General features: G+C 34.8%; 1 long non-coding RNA gene across 7 annotated transcripts in view; it reads right to left on the reverse strand.

Moving 5' to 3' along the window:
- Positions 1–19,363, reverse strand: part of LOC132365498 (uncharacterized) — a 231,018-nt gene that overhangs the window by 128,229 nt on the left and 83,426 nt on the right. Inside the window, exon 5 of one of the 7 annotated variants that reach the window (XR_009503112.1) lies at positions 16,669–16,744. The exons of the other annotated variants lie outside the window; for them this stretch is intronic. This is a non-coding gene — a long non-coding RNA (uncharacterized LOC132365498). Of the gene's footprint in view, positions 1–16,668; positions 16,745–19,363 lie in introns of those variants that run through there. 7 annotated transcript variants of the gene reach the window in all.

Genomic DNA, 19,363 nt, shown 5'->3' on the forward strand with positions numbered 1-19,363 from the left:
ATTGCAAAGAAAGAAGGAAACAATTAACATGTAACAAACTTTGTAGGGCGATATCAATGTCAACATCACACTAAAAAAGCAGTATTTTCTGTTTTTCAATTTTCAAAATATGCAATCTTTAACTATTTCATTTTTTTACTGTGATTGCTTAGAATAAAACTGACATTTCCTTTAAAGTTTATATTCATTTTACCATTCTGAAAAGCCTCTTGAACTTTAAAGATGACCTCAGATTTCTGCAATATATGTTCGGTTTCTAATGTAAAAGTGCAATTAAAAATTTGAACCATTTAATAATAACTAGATATGATATACAGAATGTGTGTATTTTTAGCTTAAAAATATCAAATATATCTACCTAGAGAGAAATGCTAAGAAATGTAATTGTGCTGAAACAGAAAATATTTATCACAAGAGTGTTAAATGTTTTAAAAAAATCACCAGTCTGGTAAATTTTCTAAGTAATAAAATCCGGAGTATTTTGCCTACATTGTATTGGTTTTTCTAATGAGAATGATTATTAATGTTATCTTTTGGAAATGTCCTATTTGAGAAAGGTAGAAAGAATGTAGTAAGGCATACAAGAATCAGAACATGATGAATACTGTGCCTACAAATCATAGCTGACAAAAAAGTTTAACTATCATTGCAGGAGAGAACAACAATTCAAAAATTTAAAAATTGTTCTTCTGCATGTGCTTTAATTCTGAAAGTGAATTGCTTATTTTAAAGGTTATGCCTTGATTATTGGCCATTATGGTGAGCAATAAATGAAACTGTACCTGGGTTTCTAAATATATTAGAGTCTCACAGGAGGAGCCAAAGATCAGCCATCACTTTAATACACTATGCTCATGATTAAGGCGTAAGGCTTTGTTTAAACAAAATTAGATCGTGGAATTCAATTATAAACAGAAGGATAAGTCATTCACTTACTAATTGGTCCTCCCTGTTTCTGGCACAGGACCACTGGCCTTTAGGCATACCTTACACATCTATTAAACAAGATCTGAATTATTGTCATTAGGATCTAGAGAGATTGTCTAGCCCCAGCCCTAGCTGTCTTATATGATAGAACTAAAAACAGGATTTAATACTCGAACATGTAAAGATTAAAAACAAAACACAATGATCCCATGTCTATAATAAATACAGTAGTATCAACATGAAGTATAGAGAACAAAGAAGTGTTAACATAATTGGCCATGAAGCTAAACACATGAATCTGAGGTCTTTAGTGTAATCCAAAGAAGGCAACATTGGAAGTAAATCAACCAAAATTCACAACTTCAGAATAACAGTTAAATTTTAAATTAACTATGCTTTTCAAAATGTCATGAGCTTAAAAAAGACTAAACTTGTACTCAAAGGTTCAAAGTAGCTTTATTCAAAATAGTCAAATATTGGAAAAACCCAAAGGTCCAGCTACTTGTGAAAGGATAAATTATTGTATGTATTTATGATGGAGTACTACTCAGCAATAAAAAGAAACAAACTACTGATGTACACAACCACACAGATAAATAATTAAGGCATTATGCTAAGTGAAAGAAAGACACAAAAGCTACATACTGCATAATGCCACTTATATGAAATTCTAGAAAAGGAAAAACTATAGAGAAAAGCAGATCAGTGGTTGTCACAGGCGAGAGATTAGAGAGATGACTGAGTGCTAAGGAACATGAGTTACATTTCTGAGATAGGAAAGATATTCCATATATGATACATGGCCACATGTATTTTTCAATATGTGTATGTATTTTTCAAAACTCATCAACTGGGACACTTAAAATTGGTAAATATTACTGTGTGGAAATTATGCCTCAATAAAGTATACTTTTTTAAGAATTAAAAAAAAAAAAGACTAGCAACTGTTGTGACTGATGAAAAAGGAAGAATGATAATACTTCATATTTACCTTTACTGTTCATTATCACTGGAGTTACAGAAATATTCTAATAAAGTAAAGATCACATATTTAAATATAGGCTAATTGTTTTCATCTATTAAAAACAAACAAACACAAACAATTATAAATTGTTTCCAGAAATTATGCCCAAGACTTGTTAGGTTTTTATGAGTGTTGAACCACACCAAAAATATTCTCAAACTATATGGTAATTAAGGGTACAGATTCTGAGGTGTACCTGGCTGGGTTGCCTGATCTAACACTTTCTGGCTGTGTGTCCTTGATCAGAGTCAGTCATCTTTCTGCATCACAGATTCTTAATCTCTAAAACAGGGATGATAATAGTGTTGACTTCATAGAGCTGTAGTTGGATTAATATAACTGTTCCTGACATGTACATTTGTAATAAATGACATCTAGTATTACTACTACTAGCAGCAATGTTGCTACCACTACTCTTCCCACTGTTGCAACTACTAAACTGTGAGTAGTCCTGAGAGTAGACCCATGACATTTCCTATTTAGCCCACTAATTAGAACATTTCTTTATAAAGTGCAAATATCAATAATTTCTTTCAGACCTTCTTTCAGACCATTTCTAAAATAGATATCCAATAGATAATTTGCAATCTCTTCTCTTACTAAGGGATTGGCTATTTAGAGAGTTAAAAATAACAGACAAATCAACTGCCATGGCGGTGGATATTACCATTCATGTAAATGTCATTTTGAGTTTTGTCTTTTTTTCCTACTATTTAAGATTTTTAAAGTCTAGGTAAAGAAATCTATCATGTTTTTGCAAGTGTTCAATTAAAGGTACAGCTCTTACCTTGGCGCCAATGGCACTCAACCTATCAGACTCCTGAGGTCAGGGGATTGGGAAGACGGAAAAAGATAAGAGTGTCTGTGTCATAACCACGCCCTCCCATTGGTCCCTGAATTCTCTTGTAGATTAATAGGCCTATTGAAACATTTCGTCTAGTTCAAATACAAACCTTATCATCAAAAATAAACTTCAAAATCTTTATCTTGGAAATTCAAGCCCCAACTTGTCTTTCCAGCTTCAGTTCCAGTTACATTTTTTTCAGTTACTATTCTCCATTTCCAAAACAGCTTTTGTGCTGCTCTTCTTTCTAACTTCCATGCTTTTCTCCCCACCTTTTTCTCTCCACTTAAAATGGTCTCCTTTCTCTAGCTCGAACTATAAAAGTCCCATCCATTCTTTGAGGTCTAGATCAAATGCATATGTTGCAAAATGTCTGCACTGACCTACTCCTCCCCTTGCCACTGTACTGTGAAGTACTTCCCTGACAACTGAGTTCTCATCCCCTAATTTTCCAGTAGGTTTATTTTCTACCCTCTGGCATGCATGTGACTTACCATGTATATTGATTATTTATTAGATCCTGCTCAGCAAATCCAATAAATATAATATTATAAAAGTAACAGATCAGCATGATGTTGTAAGAAATAGCAGGACAAACAAAATTCCTGCAGATTAGTTTATGACAGAAAACCTGGAAAGTTGACATAGTCCTGAAATTAGAAAGTATAAGGATATTGCTATCTCTTCTAGATAAAATTAAACCATCAGGTACAGAGAATAAGGCATCCACTAAGTCCATAGTTGCATACCAGTTGCCAGATACTCTACTGATTTGCTCCAGTAAAGAAAACACAGAGGAGTAACTGAAATTAGAATTGCTAGTGGATGTCTTTACGATAATCCACTGTCATTCTCTAAAACCCATTTATTTCTGTGCAAGCCAGATTGGAAAGTTAATAGGAATGTATCTGTATCTTTGAAGTCCTTTGTGGAGGCACAAACACATGCAATCTTATTTGGAATGTGTTTATTTTTGCTTGCTACTTTGGTAGGGAAAGTTCTAGTGAATATATATATATATATATATATATATATATATATATATATTTGCACTTAGTCTACAATAATAGCCTTCATGCCATTTTACTGGCAAGAAATACAGTTATTTTGACAGCATTTGGCAACTGGGGTTTAATATTGAGATTCGGCCTTTTTCACAGTCAGAACATGGAAATGATACCAGGTATGGTGTTTTTTATTCATTCTTGTTGTATGTGTCTCACTCTGTGATTTATTCAAGTATTAATATCCTAGACTATTCCCTTTTCCAGATAACTTTCAAAACCTATCCCTTAAACAAATCACAACGTAGCATGATTTCTCTTTCAATTAGACATGTAGTTGTACAGATACATTAGTCCTTACCTAGTGCATATATTTTTTTGTTTGGTTTGGTATGGTTTGGTTTTACTTTCTTCAAAACATAGCATAGCAATCAAGCATATAAAATAATGACGATAATAATAAAACATTTTCAGCTGGTTACGATGAGACAGGCACTCTGCTAAGCACTTCATATACATTATTATCTTATTTATTCTTCAATATAATGCTACAACTAACAATAGTTGATAGTCATATAGTATTTCTATGTGCCAGGCACTGTTACATATATTAACTTATTTAATTCTGACAACAATTTGAAGTCCATGTACACTATTATTATCACTAGTCATATCACTATGAGGCCATAATGTATAATAAATATCTGACAGAAAGTTCAAGTAACTTGCCCAAAGTCACTCAACTCCTATCTGGTTGAGTTGAAATTTAAACTGATACCGACTGGATAGAGGGGCAATATTCAAAACCAGTACAGTATACTGAGTCTCAATCTAACATCCAGTATTTGTTTTAATGTATTCCTGTTCTTCTATTTACATGACCCTTAATTTTTTTCCATAATCATTTTTATACAATAGTTGAATTTAAAATATGCTGTATTCTAACTGATAATAAGTTCCTTTAGAACATGGCATATGATGGATTTTTTTGTATTCTCACAATTAACACAATGCCCTTATTATATTTAAAATACTCAATAATTGTTTTTTTTTTTTTAATTGATTCGCCAAATGTGCTCACAGTGGAAAAATACTGCAAGGCAGGGACTGGTGTTGGGATGGATGTTTTTGATTTAAAAAAAAAAAATTGCATCATAGGAGCAATCAGCTCTGAAAGTTACCAGGTGTTTAAGGTCAAGCAGTAAATCCCAAATTACCAACAGGAGACTCCCAAAGAGTATTAGAGTTTAATAGTTGAGACAATGTAATAGTGTCAATACTTGAACCAGAAAATAACAACCTCATTATTTTTGCCATTATAACCAACTTAAACTACTCAGGGATCTAACCAAGTGTTTGATCATTAATGATAATTTCTGAAAAAGAAAAATCTATCTTAAGTCTGCCTATCCCAAAGTCCCTATATAACAAGAAAGCAATAGTTGAATGAAGATAGATATGACAGAGAATTTGTGTAAAAGACTCAAAAGGCAAGATTTTTAATTAAATATACATGCTCCATAGAATGTTTAATCCAAACTTTCAAGTATGTAAAACTTTTTCCATAATCTTAGAGTTATAATAGTTATTTCTAATCAGATCCATTACAACTTAACCTTATCATATACACTTATTGCCAGAAATACTATCTGTAAACACTTGACTGCAATCATCACCTACTCTAAAGAACTAAATTAAAGAATGGCTATAGTACGTCAAGCATCTTTTATAAATATGACCTGCCAAGGCTAATATGAGGATGAAAAATAGAAGCACTTAAACATCAGCATTGCATTAATCCAAATGAGGTCTTGTGTAATAATAAGCATTAACTTTGAAACTGTACTGCTTTTTAAAAGTTCCAACTAAATAACATATTCTTAGCATTGACATTAGCAATTTATAAGCGATCCAGAGGAACTAGACAGACTTCTATTTTAAGATAGATTTAAAAGTATGTTAGAAGTGTGTTCTGAATGAACCTCCTACATACAGAATCTTTTTTTTTTTTTTGAATACCATCTCAAAACAGAAATAATGCTTTTAATCCTTTGAAGCACAGAAATTTAACTCACAGCCTTTCTAGACACTATTTGGTCACATAACCAATATTATCTTTTGATCAAAATGAAGGAAGCATTGTATTTTGGGCTCAGCCACTGGCTGCAGAATGAATTAAACAAAATCCTGAAGGTATAAGAGTTTTCTTTTCTCTGGTAGTGGATACAGTTAGCAAGGCATGTGGAGAACCTTGGGTGAAAGGAACGAATAGGTGTTATTATTCCTATTTCCTGTGTTAGTGCATTTACTAGTGTAGTAAAATGGAAGGACTTTGATTAGGAATCAGTAACCCTCTGTGCTACTTCTGGCTTTACACCTGAATTTGCCCTAATAACAATCTCTCTGAGCATCAGTTCCTTAATATACAAAATAAATGTATTAGTCCCTGATCTGGCTATTTTACAAGTATCACTATTAGGATTAAAAAAAAAATCAGTAGCATAGATTAAATTTTGCTTTATCATACAATTTTCTCCCTCACATTAAGATAGTAAAAATAATTTTGTGTTTTATTTTTTTTAAAGATTTTTTTTTGATGTGGACCATTTTAAAAGTCTTTATTGAATTTGTTACAATATTGCTTCTGTTTTATGTTTTGGTTTTTTGGCTGTGAGGCATGTGGGATCTTAGTTCCCTGACCAGGGATCAAACCCACACCCCCTGCATTGGAAAGCAAAGTCTTAACCACTGGACCACCAGGGAAGTCCCTATGTTTTATATGTATATACATATATACATACACACACATATATATTTTCGTGTATGTATGTACATGTATACATATACATTTATGTGTATACATACATACTTGTATGCAAATATGTAAGTGTGTTTTATGAAGACTTATAAACTGTCATATGCTGCATATTTGTTTCATTTACTCCACAAATATTCATTGGATGCCTTATATAAGCCCGATTCTGTATGAGGCTTTAGCTACACAGTGAATAAAGACACTGGCTTTACAAGGTACTAGTTTAGTTAAGTTAGAATGTTTAAACAAACAAATAATAAAGATCAAAATGTTTCAAGGCCTGTGACAGAATTATATATGGCCTAAAGGAAGGCAGAAGGGAAAGAACAAAATTCATCCTTTGATAGGTCCATGCTGGACACAATCCAAGACGTTTGTAAACTGTGGTTATAAGAAGTACCTTGTTGGGGCGGAGGAGAGGGGTTGAATCAAGATGGCGGCTGAGGTGGCAAAGCAGCAGCGGCGGCGGCGGTGGCGGCAACTGGAGTGAGCGCCCGGCTCACCGCGCTGACCAGGGCCTGGGCAGGGCCGTGCACGGGGCCAAGACCTGCCCCTCAGGCCCAGGGCCGCATCGGCCGCCGCACTTCGTCCGCTCCTGACCGCTTCCGTATCTGAAAAGAAGGTAGCTTGGACCAGAGCCTCCCATCAAGCCTCTTAGATAGCCTCAACCACCAGAGGGCAGACAGCAGAAGCAAGAAAAACTACAATCCTGCAGCCTGTGGAACAGAAACTGCATTCAGAGAAAGATAGACAGGATGAAAACGCAGAGGGCTATATACCAGATGAAGGAACAAGAAAAAAACCCAGAAAAACAACTGAATGAAGTGGAGATAGGCAACCTTCCAGAAAAAGAATTCAGAATAATGATAGTGAAGATGATCCAGGACCTCGGAATAAGAATGGAGGCAAAGATTGAGAAGATGCAAGAAATGATGAACAAAGACCTAGAAGAACTAAAGAACAAACAAACAGAGATGACCAATACAATAACTGAAAAGAAAACTACACTAGAAGGAATCAATAGCAGAATAACTGAGGCAGAAGGACGGATAAGTGACCTGGAAGACAGAATGGTGGAATTCACTACTGCGGAACAGACTAAAGAAAAAAGAATGAAAAGAAATGAAGACAGACTAATAGACCTCTCGGACAATATTAAACACAACAACATTCGCATTATAGGGGTCCCAGAAGGAGAAGAGAGAGAGAAAGGACCAGAGAAAATATTTGAAGAGACTATAGTCGAAAACATCCTTAACATGGGAAAGGAAATAGCCACCCAAGTCCAGAAGGGCAGAGAGTCCCATACAGGATAAACCCAAGGAGAAACACGCCGAGACACATAGTAATCAAAGTGGCAAAACTTAAAGACAAAGAAAAATTATTGAAAGCAGCAAGGGAAAAATGACAAATAACATACAAGGGAACTCCCATAAGGTTAACAGCTGATTTCCCAGCAGAAACTCTACAAGCCAGAAGGGAGTGGCATGATATACTTAAAGTGATGAAAGGGAAGAACCTACAACCAAGATTACTCTACCCGGCAAGGATCTCATTTAGATTTGATGGAGAAATCAAAAGCTTTACAGACAAGCAGAAGCTAAGAGAATTCAGCACCACCAAACGAGCTCTACAACAAATGGTAAAGGAACTTCTCTAAGTGGGAAACAAAAGAGAAGAAAAGGACCTACAAAAACAAACCCAAAACAATTAAGAAAATTGTCATAGGAACATACATATTGATAATTACCTTAAACGTGAATGGATTAAATGCTCCAACCAAAAGACACAGGCTTGCTGAATGGATACAAAAACAAGACCCATATATATGCTGTCTACAAGAGACCCACTTCAGACCTAGGGACACATATAGATTGAAAGTGAGGGGATGGAAAAAGATATTCCATGCAAATGGAAATCAAAAGAAAGCTGGAGTAGCTATACTCATATCAGATAAAATAGACTTTAAAATAAAGAATGTTACAAGAGACAAGGAAGGACACTACATAATGATCAAGGGACCAATCCAAGAATATATAACAATTGTAAATATATATGCACCCAACATAGGAGCACCTCAATACATAAGGCAAATGCTAACAGCTATAAAAGAGGAAATCGACAGTAACACAATAATAGTGGGGGACTTTAACACCTCATTTACACCAATGGACAGATCATCCAAAATGAAAATAAATAAGGAAACAGAAGCTTTAAATGACACAATAGACCAGATAGATTTAATTGATATTTATAGGACATTCCATCCAAAAACAGCAGATTACACTTTCTTCTCAAGTGCGCACGGAACATTCTCCAGGATAGATCACATCTTGGGTCACAAATTAAGCCTCAGTAAATGTAAGAAATTTGAAATCATATCAAGCATCTTTTCTGACCACAACGCTATGAGATTAGAAATCAATTACCGGGAAAAAAACGTAAAAAACACAAACACATGGAGGCTAAACAATACGTTACTAAATAACCAAGAGATCACTGAAAAACTCAAAGAGGAAATCAAAAAATACCTAGAGACAAATGACAATGAAAACACGATGACCCAAAACCTATGGGATGCAACAAAAGTAGTTCTAAGAGGGAAGTTTATAGCTATACAAGCCTACCTCAAGAAACAAGAAAAATCTCAAGTAAACAATCTAACCTTACACCTAAAGAAACTAGAGAAAGAAGAACAAACAAAACCCAAAATTAGCAGAAGGAAAGAAATCATAAAGATCAGAGCAGATATAAATGAAATAGAAACAAAGAAAACAATAGCAAAGATCAATAAAACTAAAAGCTGGTTCTTTGAGAAGATAAACAAAATTGATAAACCATTAGCCAGACTCATCAAGAAAAAGAGGGAGAGGACTCAAATCAATAAAATCAGAAATGAAAAAGGAGAAGTTACAACAGACACTGCAGAAATACAAAGTATCCTAAGAGACTACTACAAGCAACTCTATGCCAATAAAATGGACAACCTGGAAGAAATGGACAAATTCTTAGAAAGGTATAACCTTCCAAGACTGAACCAGGAAGAAATAGAAAATATGAACAGACCAATCCCAAGTAATGAAATTGAAACTGTGATTAAAAATCTTCCAACAAACAAAAGTCCAGGACCAGATGGCTTCACAGGTGAATTCTATCAAACATTTAGAGAAGAGCTAACACACATCCTTCTCAAACTCTTCCAAAAAATTGCAGAGGGAGGAACACTCCCAAACTCATTCTATGAGGCCACCATCACCCGGATACCAAAACCAGACAAAGATACTACCAAAAAAAAGAAAACTACAGACCAATATTACTGATGAATATAGATGTAAAAATCCTCAACAAAATACTAGCAAACAGAATCCAACAACACATTAAAAGGATCATACACCATGATCAAGTGGGATTTATCCCAGGGATGCAAGGATTCTTCAATATATGCAAGTCAATCAATGTGATACATCATATTAACAAACTGAAGAATAAAAACCATATGATCATCTCAATAGATGCAGAAAAAGCTTTTGACAAAATTCAACGCCGATTTATGATAAAAACTCTCCAGAAAATGGGCATAGAGGGAATCTACCTCAACATAATAAAGGCCATATATGACAAACCCACAGCAAACATCATTCTCAATGGTGAAAAACTGAAAGCATTTCCTCTAAGATCAGGAACGAGACAAGGATGTCCACCCTCACCACTATTATTCAACATAGTTTTGGAAGTCCTAACCACGGCAATCAGAGAAGAAAAAGAAATAAAAGGAATACAAATTGGAAAAGAAGAAGTAAAAGTAGTGTCACTGTTTGCAGATGACATGATACTATATATAGAGAATCCTAAAACTGCCACCAGAAAACTACTAGAGCTAATTAATGAATTTGGTAAAGTTGCAGGATACAAAATTAATGCACAGAAATCTCTTGCATTCCTATACACTAATAATGAAAAATCTGAAACAGAAATTAAGGAAACACTCCCATTTACCATTGCAACAAAAAGAATAAAATACCTAGGAATAAACCTACCCAGGGAGACAAAAGGCCTGTATGCAGAACACTATAAGACACTGATGAAAGAAATTAAAGATGATACCAACAGATGGAGAGATATACCATGTTCTTGGATTGGAAGAATCAATATTGTGAAAATGAGTATACTACCCAAAGCAATCTACAGATTCAATGCAATCCTTATCAAATTACCAATGGCATTTTTTACAGAGCTAGAACAAATCATCTTAAAATTTGTATGGAGACACAAAAGACCCCGAATAGCCAAAGCAGTCTTGAGGGAAAAAAATGGAGCTGGAGGAATCAGACTCCCTGACTTCAGACTATACTACAAAGCTACAGTAATCAAGACAATATGGTACTGGCACAAAAACAGAAACATAGATCAATGGAACAAGATAGAAAGCCCAGAGATAAACCCACGCACCTATGGTCAACTAATCTATGACAAAGGAGGCAAAGATATAAAAGGGAGAAAAGACAGTCTCTTCAATAAGTGGTGCTGGGAAAACTGGACAGTTACATGTAAAAGAATGAAATTAGAACACTCCCTAACACCATACACAAAAATAAACTCAAAATGGATTAGAGACCTAAATGTAAGACTGGACACTATAAAACTCTTAGAGGAAAACATAGGAAGAACATTCTTTGACATAAATCACAGCAAGATCTTTTTTGATCCACCTCCTAGAGTAATGGAAATAAAAACAAAAAGAAATAAATGGGACCTAATGAAACTTCAAAGCTTTTGCACAGCAAAGGAAACCATAAACAAGACGAAAAGACAACCCTCAGAATGGGAGAAAATATTTGCAAATGAATCAACGGACAAAGCATTAATCTCCGAAATATATAAACAGCTCATGCAGCTCAATATTAAAGAAACAAACAACCCAATCCAAAAATGGGCAGAAGCCCTAAATAGTCATTTCTCCAAAGAAGACATACAGACGGCCACAAAGCACATGAAAAGATGCTCAACATCACTAATTATTAGAGAAATGTAGCTCAAAACTACAATGAGGTATCACCTCACACCAGTTAGAATGGGCATCATCAGAAAATCTACAAACAACAAATGCTAGAGAGGGTGTGGAGAAAAGGGAACCCTCTTGCACTGTTGGTGGGAATGTAAATTGATAGAGCCACTATGGAGAACAATATGGAGGTTCCTTAGAAAACTAAAAATAGAATTACCATATGACCCAGCAATCCCACTACTGGGCATATACCCAGAGAAAACCATAATTCAAAAAGACACATGCACCCCAATGTTCATTGCAGCACTATTTACAATAGTCAGGTCATGGAAGCGACCTAAATGCCCATTGACAGACGAATGGATAAAGAAGTTGTGGTACATATATATAATGGAATATTACTCAGCCACAAAAAGGAACGAAATTGAGTCATTTGTTGAGACATGGATGGATCTAGAGACTGTCATACAGAGTGAAGTAAGTCAGAAAGAGAAAAACAAATATCGTATATTAACACATGTATGTGGAACCTAGAAAAATGGTACAGATGAACTGGGTTGCAGGCCAGAAGTTGAGACACAGATGTAGAGAACAAACGTATGGACACCAAGGGGGGAAAACTGCGGTGGGGTGGGGATGGTGGTGTGCTGAATTGGGCGATTGGGATTGACATGTATACAGTGATGTGTATAAAATTGATGACTGATAAAAATAAATAAATAAAATAAATAAATAAATAAACTTAGCGGCCCTGGGCTTCCCTGGGGGGGGGGGAAGATGGTAGCTTGTTTCTCATTTTTGCTTCTGCATTCAATCTTGCAATATGTTTTTTTTAAATATATATATATTTGTTTTATTTATTTATTTTTGGCTGCTTTGGTTCTTCGTTGCTGTGTGCAGCTTTCTCTAGTTGCGGTGAGCGGGGGCCACTCTTCGGTGTGGTGTGCGGGCTTCTCATTGCGGTGGCTTCTATTGTTGAGGAGCATGGGCTTTAGGTGCGTGGGCTCAGTAGTTGTGGCTCGCAGCTCAGTAGTTGTGGTCTCAGGCTCTAGAGAGCAGGCTTAGTAGTTGTGGCTCATGGGCTTAGTTGCTCCGCGGCATGTGGGATCTTCCCAGGCCAGGATTTGAACTTGTGTCCCCTGCATTGGCAGGCGGATTCTTAACCACTGTGCCACCAGGGGAAGCCCCAGTATGTTGTTTTCATGGAAGTTTATGAAGAAAAGCTAACCTCATGTAGACATGTATTTAGAAAAGGGAGGGAGTATTTTAATAGCCTTTTAACATAATTGTGGATATTCTTTGATATCACACCCAAACCAGAGAAATGGTAAATTTTTAAAGGTTAGTTACTGTGTAGAATCTGAAACCATATTAGTAAACCTTTCATATTCTGTCACATTAAACATTTATTGGTTTGTCTTGCACCTATTTATTTAACTGTGGTAAAATCTTTTGTACTTTAAATAAATATTTCATTCACACCTTAAAAAAAAAGAAGTACCTTGTAATAAGACGTCTTGTCTCTATGGCAAACACACAAAATAGATGTTAGAAACCCTAGGCTCCAGTTTACTATAACTCACAATATAATTATTGTATTCTCCTCCATTATTTCTTCACTGAACCTAGAAACTTCCTTCATCTTATTTACCTGTGGAATATACTTGTAAAAATACTTATTTTTCACAATTGGCTAATAAGTCCCTAGAACACAGAGATTTTCTTAATCATCAGTAACACCTAGCAGAACGTATGAATAAATGAGTGAATGAATGAATGAATAAGTAAGTAAATAATATTTATGAATGTAGAAATGCAAAGATGCAACAAGAAAATTAAGACAAGAATGCTCATTATGTAATAATGATGTTGAGTCACTTAAAAAATAATCTCATAAATTTTCCTCTCATACTTAGTTTCCACTAAACTAAATTTGCCTTCGTATCTCCAAAGCACTCTGCTATGTATTTGGAACACATAAAGATAGAATACATATTCCTTTCTCTAAAGAAACCATAATTTAGTTATGAAGGTAGAAAACTTCATAAAAATATAGACTTAAGGAGACATATAATTGTCAAATGAGGTCTTAGAAAGAAAATTAAATCTAGAAAGGAAAATCTGTATCAAAAAGATGCAGGTGAAATTTAAGAATGTGAGCTTTTTGAAATTATAACTTAGAAATTTGTATACAGGATTTTCTAGTTTCACTGTATCCTTAGCTGGGTAAAGTAATTTGCTATCATAATGGAAGATTCCACTTATTCAGTTTAGAACAGAATGTTAAAAGATAAATGATCTTAGAGACAGTAATTCACCAACTATCTGATCTGATGAATTATGCTACCTACAGATGCAATTACTAATCTTACTTTTGTAAATCTCATAGGTATAGGATTCTCAAGATTTTATTAAAAACATATAAGGTAATCAAACGTAATATTAATAACTGGAATATTGTTATTTGATTGTGACTTTCTGCCATTCTAAAAGTTCACATAATGCTAGTAAAAAATGTAGGACTATGAAATTTAAAATTATGAAACTCTAATCTCCAAATTTACTAACAACTTTAGCAACTTCATATGTCCTAGATCCATAATTTAAATTCTATTATTTCATCAGAATTGTAAACTGAAGGGCTGGCTGCCAATAATGTAACAGAGCCTAGTTAAGATAGTCCTAAAAATGCATGAGAAAATTCATGGATCCAGGAGTAGTCTCAGGTAAACTGTGAAGTTCAAAAAGTCTGTTGTTCTCTAGCCTCTCCTGTCTTTATACGTTCCTCCGTCCCGGAAAATTCTCCCCTCCAGTGTACTTTGTATTATTTCCCTGTATGAGACAGATATGACTGAGGTAGAAGCAGAAAATATTGGAGCTATGGACACCAAATTGCATAGTCTGGATTTATCCTATAGTCCAGTGGATTTTTAACTGTAGGGTTTTGATATGTTATTGTATTAGTAATTTGTTAATAATAGCAATGAATTGAAGTTTCAAACCATTCTTTTTAATAAAAGAAGCTTATCCCTCTACCATCCTTTTCAGTCCCTTGCATTTCAATATGATTTTTTGAGTGAGCAGCAAAAAAAGAAAGAAAAAAGTAGAGCAAATAGCTAATGAGACTGAAGGTCAGTGTGCCTGGGTTGATTTGCCCCTCATATGAACGCCATATATCTTGTGTGTTAATGCTGAAAAAAATTGTTGAGAAACACTCCTTTAGGAAACGGGAGACAAACAATTTATTTTAAACAAAGGAGAAATGTTAACAGATTAAAAAAAAAATAACCTGTCAATATAGTGGAAGGTCCATGAGAGGAGAGCAACACTGAAGTAAGGGATGTGAGGGGACGTAAGGTGGTATTGTCAAAATCTAGTTGAAAGATGAAGGTCTGATCTAGACAGTGTGAATAGAAACAGACTCAAAACTGATTCATCTGCCAGTCATTTTTCTAAGCTCTAGATCAATCCTTAAAATAACTTCAAAAAGAAGAAAATAATGCAAGTTTCATAAATAACTATTTTCACAGACTTTATTTAGTAACTGAAGATTGCTCAGAACCACTTTTTTGAAACTGTTCTTTGCAGCTCAAGCCTTATCTGTCTCTTCACTACTACTGTAATAGTATCCTCTTTTGTCCTAGGCTTTGCTCTGTAAAGCAGAGGATAGAAACTCAGTTTTCTACTGGCAAGGCAGCTAATTAATAGAATCAAAGTGCTATTGCCTAAATTGATTCCAGAAAATTAAATCCATTTAAGTCATTTTTAAAAAGTCAATCTTTGACAGATCATAGCAGAGAAATTTCAGTTTAAGAGTTCACAACCAAACCAATGTGGCTGAACTAGTAAGTATTTAGATTTCCATGAATAGATGTCTCCTTATTGAAGGCTCAGATAAATAGACACACTGAAAGCCTTTTTTAAGTGGGCCATCTAGTCAAACTTCTACAGAATGGTTGTATATTTTCTACTTGAGCCATTAGGGTATGACTGCCAGGTCCCCACAATTTACATTTGTCTAATATATATTTTTACGTTTCTACAAATTGAAGAAAACTTTAAAAAGTTGCTGTGTTTATGCCATGATTTGTCTTTAAATTATTGGTATGACATTGAATAATTGGTCTTCTAGGTACAATTATAAATAAGTGAATTTTTGGCTTAATATCTTTTAGGATAAGGCAGAAGGCCTTAGTGAATTTTTTATTCAACTATTCTCCTTTTGAGTTTAAATATGTATTTTAACTTTAAAGAATAAAGTCGTGTCAAATGGTGATTAACTTGATTACATAGCAAAATAGCAGATATGTCACATTTTTAATCAGTTGCTTCTTAGCTGTAGCTTCTTTTAAAAAAAATTGACTTCAGGCTTATGGTTGTTATCTAGTAAGCACAACACACATGGCAAACTGAAAACAAAACTTTAATTTTGCATCCCACTTTAATTTTTCTTTTCTATTAGGAGTAGTTTTCACCTGATATTAGATGAGACATTCGAAGATCTAATGACCCATTTGTCAAGCTTTCCAAATGCTCCCAATGAAGCCCCCCTTTCTAGGTTTCAGGTAGAGGAGGGATGACTCCCACTCCATACCCTTGGGATGGACGATGAGACTTAAGAGTCCAGTGCCATCTCTTTAAGGAAATCTTGGCACAAATATTCTCCTCTTACTCCACTTTCTTTCTCAATCCTTTCATTTGGAGTACTAATGTCTTCTAACCAGTTATTTTTCTTGGGTTGTGTGCATTTTGATCTGCCATCTCACTTTAGAATTGTATATCTGTGGAATCATGGCGTCTCAGATGAAACTTCCAATTTTCATATGTTGTTACATTAATATTGGTCATTTTTTAAAATATTTATTTACTTATTTATTTATTTTTGGCTGTGTTGGGTCTTCGTTTCTGTGCGAGGGCTTTCTCTAGTTGCGGCGAGCGGGGGTTACTCTTCATCGCGGTGCGCGGGCCTCTCACTATCGCGGCCTCTCTTGTTGCGGAGCACAGGCTCCAGACGCGCAGGCTCAGTACTTGTGGCTCACGGGCCCAGTTGCTCCGCGGCATGTGGGATCTTCCCAGACCAGGGCTCGAACCGTGTCCCTTGCATTGGCAGGCAGATTCTCAACCACTGTGCCACCAGGGAAGCCCAATATTGGTCATTTTGATAATAAAACATGCCAGTTAAATTTCTATTAAGTAACAAATGAAAATATAGATCCTCCTCTTATTATAAAGACAAACTGTTTTACTTCAAATTTCACGTGTATTAAGTCCTTTTGCAAAGAAATGAGTGCACATTTAAAGCATGCATGCTGCAGTTTTATTCGGATTTCAGAAAGATGTATCTTTTGCTCTCTGCTTCTTCTTTCTCCATACAAACTAGCAATCAACATGCAGATACTAGATTTACAGACTCTCTTAGGATGACACATCAATAGAGAACCCCATTGAAAACTGCTTGCCTGAAGAAGGAGAATATAAGCTTTTTTCCTAATCTCTATAAGGCTTTGCTCCCAGGACCAAGCACTTCTAGTTCAGCGTTAATAGTACTGAATTTTCTTACTTCTTTTTCATGTCAAAGGCACTCTTCAAATATGTACTTAATTAAGCCTCTCTTTTAACAGAGGTGGCCCTGTTCTCATCCTCTTGCCTCCCTTTCCTATCTCCTGTGTGGAGAGTTCTCTTTGAAGTCAGGCAGGAGAGATGTACAAGGATGAAGGAGATGAGAACGGAGCCAAGGGCACTTGTAATGAACTTTTGATGGAAAAGAAGTTTAGATTAAGCCAGCTATTCTAGCTACCCTCTATTTAGAATTCTTATAAGAGGAAATACTAAATTCCAAAAAGATGAGTCAAATTTTATGTTAGCTTTGAAAGTCTTGCCCTCTAAATACATTTGTGGACATCCTGTGGATTCCTGAGGATTTAGAACTCTGCAAATTTCCAGTTTTATAGGACTTATTTATTTTGCATTATGCCAGGAGGCTTTATGTTTATCTCTTATGATTGCCTTGAAGTTCACAGCTGGAACCTGACTTATTAAAAGGTATCTATTTTTCTGAATACTGCTCCTTGGATTGATTCTTAAAGGAAGAATGATGATTTGTAACTATGCATATTATCCATAACTACACTTTTGGAAATAGGTGTTGATCATTTGAGAACGTGTTTTCTAACTGCATACAATACAGAGGCAATTTCAACAGTAAAATTGAATCTAATGTTACTATACAGTAGCTGACAAATAATTCATTTTAATTTCTTATCTCTGGTTATCTCAGTCATTTCCCAGAAAATTATTTTCTTAGATTGCTTATTTAAAGGCTTACAAAAAGATGCAAGAAATATACACAACATAAATAACTTAATGGTCATAAGTTTCATAATTATAGTAACTTTTTCTTCATTGTATTCTTGTTCAGGCATGCTGAATCTTCTTTGGGACATTAGATTTCATAGATTGGCTCATGTTGTATTATTGCAAATATAATTTTGATTTTTTCATGCATTGCAGACAGGATATAGAGGTAAAGTAAGAGCCATATTGTATACTTGATTTCCAATTTACCTGAACTTATTAAAAGCAGAGTCATGTTTTTAAAATCCTTAAATTATTTTCCAGGTCATAGATATTATACTCAGCAGAGAAATTGTCCTTACTAGTTTTTACAAGATACTGATTACATTTCTTGTGATATTTTAATATGTTTATGCTTGGAAGCACTAAGTTTCAGATTTTTGGAAATTTTTACAGAAAAACAGTTTATGTATATCTAGTATTTTTTCAACAATTCCTAACATGCATCGATCAAGAGGGACCTCAGATTTTCTTCCTTTTGCTAAGTTATTTTCTATGTTAATTATATTTATGTCTATTAGATTATTCAACCAAACACTAGACATCTTCAACTTTTTATTATTCAGCCATTCCAGCCCTTTTATGTACACTCAATTAAAAGCAAAGTCACAACAGTTAATAAGTTTAAAAATTATTAGTTAAAGACAATTACATGCTAATGGTACCAGTCAAACCACACAAAATTATACTTAATGGCAACTGAATTTTGCATTAAAAATAATATTAAAAATGTGGAATCTGAAAAATAATACAAATGCCTCTATATACAAAATGGAAACAGACTCACAGACATACAAAACAAACTTAGGTTACCAAACGGGACAGGGAGGGGGAGAAGGACAAACTAGGAGTATGGGATTAACAAATACAAACTATTATACATAAAATAGGTAAGGAACAAAGATTTATTGTATAGTACAGGGAATTATACCCAGTATCTTGTAATATACTATAATGGAATATAATTTGCAAACCAAAAACCGAATCACTATGCTGCACACCTGAAATTAACACAGTATTGTAAATCAACTATACTTCAGTTAAAAAAAATAATAATATAAAACATGGAATAATCTCTTATGCTGAACAAGAGTCCTTGTTTGAATCCATTTTGGATGATAACTCCCTTTGCCAGCAATTATGAAATCTGCATACCTAATTCATATAGCATCTAATAACAAACCAAGTGAAGATAAAGCTGAACATATCACCTATAATATTATGCACCTATAAGAAAGATAAAAGGGCTTCCCCTGGTGGCGCAGTGGTTGAGAATCTGCCTGCCAATGCAGGGGACACGGGTTCGAGCCCTGGTCTGGGAAGATCCCACATGCCGTGGAGCGGCTAGGCCCGTGAGCCACAAGTACTGAGCCTGCGCGTCTGGAGCCTG

Source organism: Balaenoptera ricei, chromosome 4, assembly GCF_028023285.1.
Source record: "Balaenoptera ricei isolate mBalRic1 chromosome 4, mBalRic1.hap2, whole genome shotgun sequence".
NCBI lineage: Eukaryota > Metazoa > Chordata > Mammalia > Artiodactyla > Balaenopteridae > Balaenoptera > Balaenoptera ricei.